Raw genomic sequence first — 12,293 nt, forward strand, 5'->3', positions numbered from 1 at the left:
GGAGTGAAATCATGCGTAGTCCATGATGGCATTTTAATCTTACTGTGAATTCATTAAAACATGAGTAAATAAAATCTTTAGGATAAAGTGTTCAAATCACACACGGGTCAGTTTAACATCTTTTATCGTCCCAATTGGTAGACTTAGTTTCTGATGGAAGGCCCTGTGGGAGGGAGTGTGGGCGGGGCGATTGGAGAGGATCGCAGGAATAGGGAACAGTCCAATGAGTGACTTCTTCTGTTTGCTGATGTTCTATGTTTGCTGCTCACTCTAGGGGATGTGACTTGTTAGGTGGAAAGGTTGAAAAGAGATCAAGTATGGGTTGGGCCAATGACTGAACATTTTGTTAGGCCCTTAGATTTTATTTTCATTTGTTTGTTTTTGTTTGTTTGTTTTGTTTTAACTGTATCTGTCTGAGGAAGTCATGGCTAGTTCTCTTTGACTATCTGGAAATATTCTTTTGTTGGTAGTTTGAGAGAATTGATTTGTTATTAAGGTACCCGATCCAATTGAGAAGTAGTAGAACAGATATTACTTCACTCTATGACAAGGGTGTCAAACTCTTTTTCACCTGGGGACCACATTAGCCTGGTGGTTGCCTTCAAAGGGCCGAATGTAATTTCAGGGCTGTATAAATGTAACTACTCCTTAACAGTTAAGCAAGAGCTTGGCATTACTGCTGGGTAGAAACAAGGTGCTGGGCTGGATAAAACAAGGTGGAGGGCTGGATTCGGCCCATGGACCTTGTGTTTGCCACCTGTGCTCCATGAAAATTGGAACGTGAGTGGAGGAGGCATTGCTGAGTAGGAGTTACAAGCATGGGCTTTGTAATAAAACTGGTTCAAATAGAGTTGGAATTCATTGTCAGCTGTGTGACCTTGGAAATGTTATTTAATCCCTTCAAGTGTCAGTTTCTTAATCTATAAAATGGGGATTATACTTCAGGACTTCACTAAAGGATTAATTGTGACAGCATATGAAATCCCCTGTGTGGTGTGTGCTTACGGAATAGGAACTCACGGAACAGTAGCTATAAAATGGCAGCCATGATGGTAGTGAGAACTCTCGTCTGTTTTCATTAGTGAGTCTACAAAAGGCAAGTTTCCATCTCTTCCCTCGCACTGAGGGGAAGATTCCAGTAAAGATAGTCATTAGCTTCCATCGTGTTCTTTATTATAGTCTCCAGACCTCTCTTTACTGTGGTGATCGAGCCTCCCTGGTCTGAGGGCAAGGCATCAGTAATGAGTGAGGACCTTGCTACTTATGCTGGGTGATTTCCTTTTCAAAATGGTGTGACTATTTAGAATGTAAAAACTAGAATTATTAGTATAGTATTTCTCGAATTTGCAGTAATGATAAGTTGCTAGGATAAGCCTTGAACAATCCTCTCCTCAGTTGAAATCTCGCTCATAACCTCGACATAGAAAAGATAGGCACAGAGCTACTTTAATTGAAACTCGTCGGCATGTTTGGGGAAGGGAGTTTCTGGGAGCACTGTTGCTACCCCCTCTCTCTGTCCTCCCCCATGGCATCCCAAGGCACCTACCTCCAAAGAACTCTTGGACTTGTTAGAGAGCTGCCTGGTATCCTGGTGGTCAATTAGAATAACAAATCAAATGGGTAGTGACAATTATGCCTTTATTCACTCACTGTGATACTGTAAGAAAGGCCAAAATGAGAGTGCTAGTTTCTCCTCATGTCCCACTTTCCCCCATGGAATGGCACTGAGCAGGACCAGATGGATCAGCACAGAAGTGGGCTGGGGGCGGTCTCACTTCTAAGGGAGCCACAAATAAAAGGTTCCTGCTATTTTATGGTCCTGGGGCCTGGAAGAATGGACAGCAGCACCCTCTCCCCCAACACACACAAGGAGGCTTCTGGATGGAAGTGCCTAGGCTAGCAACACAAATATGTGTGTGAGCCTGGCCTGTGGGAGGGTGGGGAGTGGGGAGGGCGGCATCCGGAAAGCAACGCCCCCGGAGACTGCAGCACACTACCCGGGTGCCCACTAGCGAGCCTACAGCAGCTTTCTCTACGTGAGGCCTGCCAAAGCCTGTGTTGGGGCCCAGAAGATTGAACATAGTTTGGAAACTATGGTAATTCATGATAAAATGTGGATTACTTGATGAAAATATAGTCATTTAGCTTTTAGGGAGAGTGGAGTTTAATATATTTTGTGATAGTAAATTGTTTATATCTAATTGGCTTAGTAAACTCACTTTAGTATACCAGCTGATCTCGGTTTTGAAGGCATGCTCTTTATCTTACTGATGGAAACTAAGAAGTGTTTCTAGTTCCTAGAAAATATTTTCATTGACTGTACATGTCTAAACTTTTGTGAGTCTTCCATGAAGTGGGCTGAATAAGAATTGTCAGTAGAAGCATAAAATGCTATGGCCTGAGAACATCAAAGCTTTTGTAAAAAGGTGTCCGCCATTGTTTATCAGTCAACTTTTTGGTTGCTAACTAATTAGGAGCAGAGGAACAAGTCTTGTCAAATATAGATGCTTTGCCTCTTAAAACAGATTTGAAATAATGACTTACTATTATTCAGCATTTACACGGCACTTTTATGTGAATAAAATGCATCAGTCATTTTTATTAGCGATGATCACGCGCCATTTGGGATTTCAGTGCATTTGTGTTGGTTAATAAGTGAATTCTCTGTTTATATAAAAGAAAACAGAAACAACCTTAGGGTATAACATTCCATTTTTCAATTTTTAGATGCAAACTTAAATTTAAGTTGAAAATCCTGACTTTAGAATTCACTTGCATGTTACTAATAGATTCAAATAAATCTTCGCTGATTTGTTTGCATGTGTCAGAAATAAAACTGGCATATTGGGTAAAACTGTTTTTGTGTGTGTGTGAATTTTGTTTCAGGACAATTGGAGTCAAAATTGCATACATAAATAGTTTAGGCAAGGTTTCTTAGATTCAGTGGAAGCAAGTCTGAGTAGTCATGGATATAATTTTTTTGTAGTGAGGCGTTTAGTCTCACTGTTGTGTGTTTAAATGGGTACAATTCTGCACCCAATTCCAATGTGCAGGTTTCCCCCCACCTCCCATAACCAAGCAATTAATTCTCCAACACCAGCTGAGTGTCCTACAGTTCAACTCAATTCTGACACTACCTACCTGGAGATAGCTTCCAATCCCACAGGGTAAGCACTAAATCCCACAAGGCTGCTCCTTTCCCATAGGACTTCAGACACCAGTCACAAATTTGGGTTGTCAGCTGAGCTTCTGAGCTAACAGCTATAGTTCGGAGGTTCTAATGAACCCCTTCTCGAGTTAGATTATTTTGCTAGAGCAGTTCACAGAACTTGGAGAAACACTTTACTTAACCATATTATGGGTTTATTATAAAAGGATATAACTCAGGAACAGTCAGATGCATAGGGCAAGGTATGGGGAAAGGGCTCAGAACTTCCATCAGCTCTGAGCACCTCTCTTTCCCCAAATCCCTGTGTGTTCACCAATCTGGAAGCTCTCCAAACCTGTTCTTTTGGGTTTACACGGAGACTTTCTTACCTTGTGTAGTCATGACTGATCAAATCATTGTTCTACTTCCAGCTCCTCTTCCCTCCTCCAAGGTTAGGGTGAGGAATGGGTGGGACTGAAAGTTCCAACCTCCAACACTAGGCTGCGCCCTCAAGCAATCAGCCCTGGAACCTAGGTTACCTGGGGGTTTACCAAGTGTCATGTTGTTAACACAACAAAAGACACCTTTATTGTTATCATCAGTTAGGAAATTCCAAGGCTTTAGGAGCTCTGGGCCAGGAGTGGGATAAAGACCAAATACACACATATATTTTTTATAAATCATAATATCGTAGTGGGCATATTGTAAATGGTACAGAGAGATCTGATCAGATCACTGGGGAGGAGTAGGGAGGGACCCTAGGAGGAGGTTGCCTGAGGCAATGGTAAACAGTCTAGGACTGGATTCTGAGAAGCCGAATGCCTCCAGAACTCCTGGAATTAGGAGCAGAAGATTTGAAATAAAAGAAGGGCTCTCTCGGGTGCTCTCTCTCTTGGGCTGTCTTCCTCCAAGATGCCTGGATGATTGTGCTGCAGCTGCCTGTGTTTCCCAACGGGTGGTATTTTGGATGGGAAGGAATTTGGGGTGCAGCTGAGGATCAAGCTGGGCTGGCAGAGGGTGGCAGGGGTATTCTTCTTTGGGTGTTGTAGAGGGGATGAGCTGTGAGGCAGAAACCTGTCGTTCTTCCAAAATTGTGTAGCTTTTGTATCTTATGTTATTTTAATTTGTACAGTAACCCTATAGAAATAAGATAAAAACTAACAGGGGGAATGATAGCAGAACTCAGGTGTTAAAGAGTTTAGCCTTAATTGACAGGTTTAAGTGACTAATGCATGTGGAAAGCTGCTATTCCAACACTGTGAAGCTTTTTAACAGACTCATTCTCTTGCTCACAACCACACCTTTGCCTCTGGAATTTTGCCGAGAGGGTGGCAGCAGGCAGCAGGACCGCTTGCTGTTCAGTAACCTTTGCAATGATGGATATTAATGGTACCTTTCAAGGACTGATTTCTAAAGAGGGGAACCCATATGAGAATTGTGGGCTTCTGTGGAATACCTGGAACCCATTAGTAAAGATTTGATTTCTCCTAGGTAACTCTATCACAGGCTGGAGCCATGATAGGTCATGCCCAGAAAAGATGGCAATTGATGAAGCACTTTGAGCTTGGGAAAAGGTAATAACCACTCTGCTGACCCAGAAGCAGTTATAATACTAAACAAACAAACAACCCCGCCCAAAAAAGTCTGGTGGTTTAATATTGTATCTGTCAGGTAACTGGTTCTTTGATTTCCACATTGCTTTTCTGTTGCTTTTCCCGTTTATAGGCACAGCCAAAGAGGACGGTTCAGAGATCTCCTCTGGGATCCATCTTGTTTATCGAGGTGGTTAGAGAACATGAGAGAGGGAAGGAGAAAGTACACTGGAAGTTGGCTGAGGACACCAGCCCTCTGGAGAATAGGATTAGCATTGAATTGGAGGTTAGAAATAAATACAACCAAGTTCAATTCCTGCTAAGTTTATCTTTGTTTTTCAGTGAGAAGAAAAGAAGATTTAATCAAACATATATAGGACTCAGTGTGATCCACTTTCACAAAAAAAATGTCACATGGTCTTGTCTTTGTTTTTATGTTGTTTTTCCTGGCTCTCTGGTTCTACGCTTTAGCTCTTCAACGTTCCTATGTGTCAGACTGGCTTTTACTATCACTGCCGTCCCTTTGTAGGAATGTTCTCACTTTTGCTGCACAGTCCAGATTTTTCTTTGCTGGGGCTCTGTTCCCGTTTTTTTGACTTGTCAACACTGTCAGTTCTTCCTTGACTTCCACTTCGACCTCATTTATTTGTGGTTTTAAAAAGTTTTTATCTTTATTGTATTTTTTTACATTACCTTTTGTAGTCCCCTTACACCCCCTTGTCTCCTGCAATCACCGCACTGTTGTCAGTGTCCACGAGTCCTTTTTCTTTTTTGCTCACTCCCTCCACCCCCTAACCCGCCCACCGCCATTACCTGTCATCATCCTTCATTTATTTGACTTCTTGCTTTCACTTTTATGCTTACTTGGGTTCTCTTTGCTCCTGCTTCTACTCCATTTCCTCATTTCCTAGTTTTCTACTCCTACTTCTGCTTCCTTTCTCTGCTTCTGCTTCTACTGTGCTTTTTCCTACTTGGAATTTTTCCTTTTTTTTTTTTTGTCATTTCTATGCTGTCTGTCATCTTTGTCTTCCTTACGTTTTTTTTTCTTCCACTTTGCCCTGCTTCTCCAGTCCTTGGACCATTCTCTTGCTGTCTCTATCCTTTTCTCTGCCATTACCCCTTTCCTTATCACACTCCAGATCTAGTGTTCTACTTCTCTCCTTCTCTTTCTTTTATTCCCGATCCTCATCCCTTCTGTCTCCTTTGCTCTCACGACTTCGACTGCACATCTAAACCTTTCCCTACTACTGCTATGCCTGTGCCCTAACCCTGACCAACACTTCAGATCTTCACCTTCCTTTCTCTTTCTTTGGTTTCAGCTCTAGTAGCTGGTGTTCTTTCTCTCTTTCTAATTCTCAGTCAAAACTAGAACACCCACGACCCTCCCCATGATGATTCCTGTTTCTCGATCTTCTTGGGAACCTTGAACATCTGCACTCAACACATCTACTTCCTCAGCGCTCTCCTTCCCATCTGTCTTGATTTTTCTAGGCCTGGTTTTAATCAGTTAATCCATATGCTCATGAACTGGAGCTGGAATGCTTGGAAACAAGGTACAAAAGCATTCCAGTTTTGTGAGAAAAGACCGTGACATTTCTCCAATAATCATTACACAGCCTTCACCAGCCTTCACATCTGTGTCCCCTTCATCATCGAGGAGTGATTCCAACCAGTCCCATAGGTCTGATGGGCTGGGTGAACCTTATGTGCATAAAGCTGGGAGATCTAATATATGGAGAGTCTGTGTGTGTTAAGAGACCCATCACTCGCTTGTGAGTTAACTTCAGAGTAAATAATGTGTACAGCCGGCAAAAAGCTACAGAAACAATTCCTCCTGTTCCAACACCTCAAACTTCTACTTACCCCACAGCGCATCCCTGTTTGGCCCGCTATTTTCCTGCTTCCTTTCTCCTACCATGACATGGTGGACAACATCTACTTTAAGCTGGACGAGTGTGACCTTAAAGTAGATGCTGTCCACCATGTCATGGTAGGTCTTGAGCTCGTAGGGCTTACTTACTTCAAAGTACAGTGAAAGGCTGTTAGCCATGATCCTAGGGTTGAGGTTCATAGCCTTCCTGTAGCCCCACAGCCACAGTGCATTGTCCTGCTTGCATGAGACGGCGTGGTGGTGCCTCTGCCGCCTGGTGCCTTGGCTGCCCTGCCAAGCTTATCTTATTCATATGGGAGGATCAGCAAGCTTAGCAAAGAGAAGCTCAAAATACACCGGGAAGAAAGAAAGGTTGAAGAGTTTACCATTTTAGAAAAGCAAATGTGAGTTTGTGTTGGCAGGTACTTTAGTAGGGAAATAGAATATAGGCTACTATCTATTTCTGCTTATAGTTCATCACACCCCAATTCTGGGCTGGTTTCTACACTAGACTCTACACCGGGGGCAGTCAAGAAGAATTTGGAACGACCAGAAAGGGTCAAGAGTACTTTGATGTTGAATGATAACGTTATCATAAGAGTAAAATAAGCTGCAATTTTTTGGGGGGGGGCGTCTGGAAGAGAGGAGGAGGCTACACAATAAATGAACAAATCCACTCCTCCTAATGGCAGTAGAGTTACAGAATCATATTTGAATGGACCTTGGGACACATTTTCTAAACTGCTGCTTTCTGTGGGAATGCCCTAGATAGCACCCCCCAGCTGGTAACCATTTCAGTCCCTAACCCTTCAGGCGACAATCTAGCACCACTTAGGCAGTATGATCAAAATTCCAGGCTTTACTTTTGGATCCTAAATCTGCCTCTCTGTAGCTTCTCCTTAAATCCCGGTCCTGCTCTGCAGAACCGAGGAGAATGAGACCCTCTCTTTTCTCCAGGCAGACTCCTGGGTGGTTTGAGCACAGCTGTCATAGTTCCTGCAAGGTTTTTCCAGGATAAGCACTAACCATCACCGCTTAATTGCTTTAACTCTTTGTCACATACACGATTTCTCTCTCCTCTTGGCTATTTTGTTTAAACAAATTTCAATATGTCAATGTCTTTTTAAAGTCATAGCACAGAGACCTGGCCATAATACTGCTCAGTGAGCACTGTAGGGGAAATGCGACATGGCTTCCTGGTTCTGTAATCTTTGGTTAAGGAACTCTAAGGTGACAGTTTTTGATAGCCACATAACTCGGAACGTGCCGTCACTTGAAGACCTGGGTTCTTTGAAGTGCACACAGTCATTACATCCCAACTCCCCACTGTATTTTTAGGATTATAGAATACTATGCTAGTTTCCTATTGCTGCGGTAACAAATTAACACCAACTTGGTAGCTTAAAAGAAGAGAAATCCATTCTCTCACATTTTTGGCTGTTAGAAGTCTCAGGGCTGTACTTCTCTCCAGAGGCTTAAGGAGAAAATCTCTTTCTCGCCTCTTTTGGCCCCTGGCTGCTTCTCTCTCTGCTTCATCTTCACCTCCATGTGAATAGGTTTGTCTCTGAACTCCCCCTGCCTCTCTTTGATGACGGTAAGTGTGATTGCATTTAGAGACCACCTAGAATAGCCAGGGTAGGTTTCTCCTCTCAAGAGCTGTTCTGGACAAATTTCCTCTCCATCTATGGACCTGTGAAACTAGAAAACAAGTTACCTGTTTTCAAAATATAAATGTAAAACAGGCATAGGATAATAGTTATAGATACTGCCATTCCAAAAGGGGAAAACAAAAAGGATCACCCATTCCAAGATGATTCCAAATTCAGCAAGGCAAATTCCATTAGGTTTCAAAGCATGGGGAGGGGTCAGTGTGACCAGAGGATTTGCCCTTCGGGACTACGACCGACTCTACCCTTTGCTTCTGTGCCTGTGGCTCAGCCCCTGACTCTGCACCTCTAGGCCTATTCTTTCTTTGGCCAATTCCTTCTTTGGCTTGGGTGGTAGGACATATTTGCAGCTGAGTGGTTTTATCATCTTGTTTCCTGACTGGAATTTTAGGAGTCTGACCACCTTATTTCATTTCATCTTTTGCCTGTTTTCTTAAGTCCATGCTGGCAGTGCTCTGCCGCTATAACGTTTACAAAAACCTTGTTGGGTTTTGTTTGTTATAGGATTCTCACCTTTAGACAAGAAGGTCCTCCACAGATCTTTCTGGATAATCTTATCTCTGTTCTTGACTTCTGCCGAGATGGTTTAGCAGATCCATGAGGTGCATACCTAATCTCTTTAATGCTACCCAGCTGTCCTAACTCACACCCTTGGCCTTACCTCCAGAGGTGCTTTCCTAAAAGTGAATCTCCTAATTTTAGCATCCTTTGCAATCTACATAAACTGAGAATTTCCCAAATCATCAAATCCTGGTGCCTTTTTGTTTAACAGTTCCTCAATTTATCTTTTCCCTCTTGAATTTTACTATACTTTACTAAGCAGCAAGAAAAAAAAAAATAACCAGGCTGCATTTTCAATGCTTTGCTTGGAAATCTAAGTTCATCACTTACAAATTCTGCTTTCCACACATCTGTAGGGTACAATACAGCCACATTTCTGCCCCTATATAAAAAGGGTAACCTCTCTTCCAGTTTCCAATAACATGTTTCTCATTCTTTCTGAACCCTCATCAAAATTGCCTTTAACATTCATATTTTTACAAGCATTCTATTTATGACGATATATGAATTCTCTAAGAGAATAGAAGCTTTCTCTGCTGTGCTCCTTATTTCTTTTTTAGCTCTCATAGGAAATATCTTTAACACCCGTATTTATACTGAGTCTATTCAAAGCAATCTAGATGTTTCCTGTTGTGTGATTCAAAATTTTTCTATAAGCATTTGAGGATTTATAAATTTATTTTACACCCCCCCATTGTTATCATTTTTGGCTTAAATAAACTGTTAAAAATTTTAAAAAAAAGAAAAACCAAAATTTTTCTAGTCTCTATTCAATTCCAAAGTCACTTCTATATTTATAGATTTTTGTTTTAGCAACCTCCTACTCCTCGTATCAAAATTTTTGTCAGTTTCCTATGGCTTCTGTAACTAATACAACTCTACATTTGGTGGCCTAAAACAACAGAAATTAATTACCTCACAGTTCTAGAGGCCAGAAGTCCAATAGTCAAGTGTAGACCTGACCATACTACCTCCAGAGGCTGTGAGGGAGGGTTCATTCCTTGTTTCTTTTGGTTCTGGTGGCTGTGCCGTATCTCTCTCCTCTCCCTCTTCACATTGCATGTTTGGTGTATGTCCCCAGATTCTGCCTCTTCTTATAAGGAAACATGTGATTGCATGTAGGCCCACCTGGACAATCCAGGGTAACATGTCTTTTCAAAATCTTTAATATAATCAATGGATTGCCATATAAGAGTACTCACAGACAGTGAGGATTAGAAAGTGGATTTAGAAATGGAAAGTGGATTGGGGGCCCCTTTTTTCAGCCTACCATATGTGTCAAAGTTCTTTCACTCTCTGCAGGTTAACTAATTCCAAAGGCACTTCCTCATTTTCAAGTATTTGTTATAGCATTCCACTTCTGGTACCAAACTTTGTATTCATTGCCTATAGCTGCTGTGACAAATGACCATAAGTCTGATGGCTTAACACAATGGAAATTTACTCTCACAGTTCTGGATCCAGCAGTTTGGACTTAGTATTTCTGGACCAAAATCAAGGCATTGGCATGGCTGTGCTTATTCAGGAGGCTCCAGGGAAGATTCTGTCCCTCAGCTCTTCTGGCTTCTAGTGGCTACTGGCATTCTTTGATGTGGGGTAGCTTCACTCCCATCTCTGCCTCCATGGTCACAGTGCCTCCCTTTCATCTACCTGTGTTATCTCCCTCTGTCTTTCTCTTATTAGGATTTTCACGAAGGCACTTAGGACCCACCCAGATAATCTTAGGATCATCTCCACACTAATATCCTTAACTTAATTACATCTGCAAAAACCCCTTTTCCAAATATAATCCCATTGATCAGGATGTGGAGATCTTTGGTGGGGGGGTCATTTTTTCAATCTATACTTAATACTTTCATGTTCAGCCTTCTTTTTCTTTTTCTTTTTTTTTTATTGTTATTCAATTACAGTTGTATGCCTTTTCTCCCCATCCCTCCACCCCACCCCATGTGAACCCACCTCCCTCCCCCCTCTCCACCCTCCCCCTTGGTTTTGTCCACGTGTCCTTTATAGTAGTTCCTGTAATCCCCTCTACCCACTGTCCCCGCCCCCACCCCCCACCCCCGCCCTGGCTATTGTTAGATTGTTCTTAACTTTAATGTCTCTGGTTATATTTTGTTTGCTTTTCCCTTCTATTGCTTATGTTCCAGTTAAAGGTGAGATCATATGGTATTTGTCCCTCACTTCCTGGCTTATTTCACTTAGCATAATGCTCTCCAGTTTCATCCATGCTGTTGCAAAGGGTATAAGCTCCTTCTTTCTCTCTGCTGCGTAGAATTCCATTGTGTAAATATACCATAGTTTTTGGATCCACTCGTTTGCTGATGGGCACTTCGGTTGCTTCCAGTACTTGGCTATTGTAAATTGTGCTGCTATGAACATTGGGGTGCACAGATTCTTTTGGATTGGTGTTTCAGTGTTCTTAGGGTATAATCCCAGCAGCGGAATTACTGGGTCAAAGGGCAGTTCCATTTTTAGTTTTCTGAGGAAATTCCATATTGTTTTCCACAGTGGCCTCACCAGTCTGCATTCCCACCAACAGTGCACAAGGGTTCCCTTTTCTCCACATCCTCTCCAACATTTGTTTGTAGATTTGTTTATGTTGGCCACTCTGACTGGTGTGAGATGATACCTCATTGTGGTTTTAATTTGCATCTCTCTGATGGCTAGTGATGCTGAGCATCTTTTCATATGTCTCTGGGCCCTCTGTATGTCTTCCTTGGAGAAGTGTCTGTTCAAGTCCTTTGCCCATTTTTTAATTGGGTTGTTTGTCTTCCTGGAGTGGAGTCGTGTGAGTTCTTTATATATTTTGGAGATCAGGCCCTTGTCTGAGGTATCATTGGCAAATATGTTTTCCCATACTGTTGGTTCTCTTTGTAATTTGGTGCTGTTTTCTTTAGCCCTGCAGAAGCATTTTATTTTGATGAGGTCCCATTTGTTTATTCTTTCCTTTATGTCCCTTGCTTTAGGGGATGTGTCTGTGAGGATGTTGCTGCGTGGAATGTCTGAGATTTTCCTGCCAATGTTTTCCTCAAGGACTTTTATGGTGTTACGGCTTATATTTAAGTCTTTTATCCATCTTGAGTTTATTTTCGTGTATGGCATAAGTTGGTGATCGAGTTTCATTTTTTTGCACGTAGCTGTCCAGATCTCCCAACACCATCTGTTGAAGAGACTGTTTTTGCTCCATTTTATGCTCCTGCCTCCTTTGTCAAATATTAATTGATCGTATAGATTTGAGTTTATTTCTGGGCTCTCTATTCTGTTCCATTGGTCTATGTGCCTGTTTTTATGCCAGTACCAGGCTGTTTTGATTACAGTGGCCTTGTAATACAGTTTGATATCAGGTATTGTGATCCCTCCTGCTTTGTTCTTCTTTCTCAAAATTGCTGCTGCTATTCGAGGTCGTTTATGGTTCCATATGAATTTCTGCAATGTTTGTTCTATATCTGTGA

General features: G+C 42.0%; 1 pseudogene; it reads right to left on the bottom strand.

Moving 5' to 3' along the window:
• Positions 1-5,150: 5,150 nt before the first annotated feature.
• Positions 5,151-6,503, bottom strand: LOC112309219 (pre-mRNA-splicing factor 38B-like; annotated as a pseudogene).
• Between the last annotated feature and the right edge of the window lie 5,790 nt (positions 6,504-12,293).

This window comes from Desmodus rotundus, chromosome 3 (assembly GCF_022682495.2).
Source record: "Desmodus rotundus isolate HL8 chromosome 3, HLdesRot8A.1, whole genome shotgun sequence".
NCBI lineage: Eukaryota > Metazoa > Chordata > Mammalia > Chiroptera > Phyllostomidae > Desmodus > Desmodus rotundus.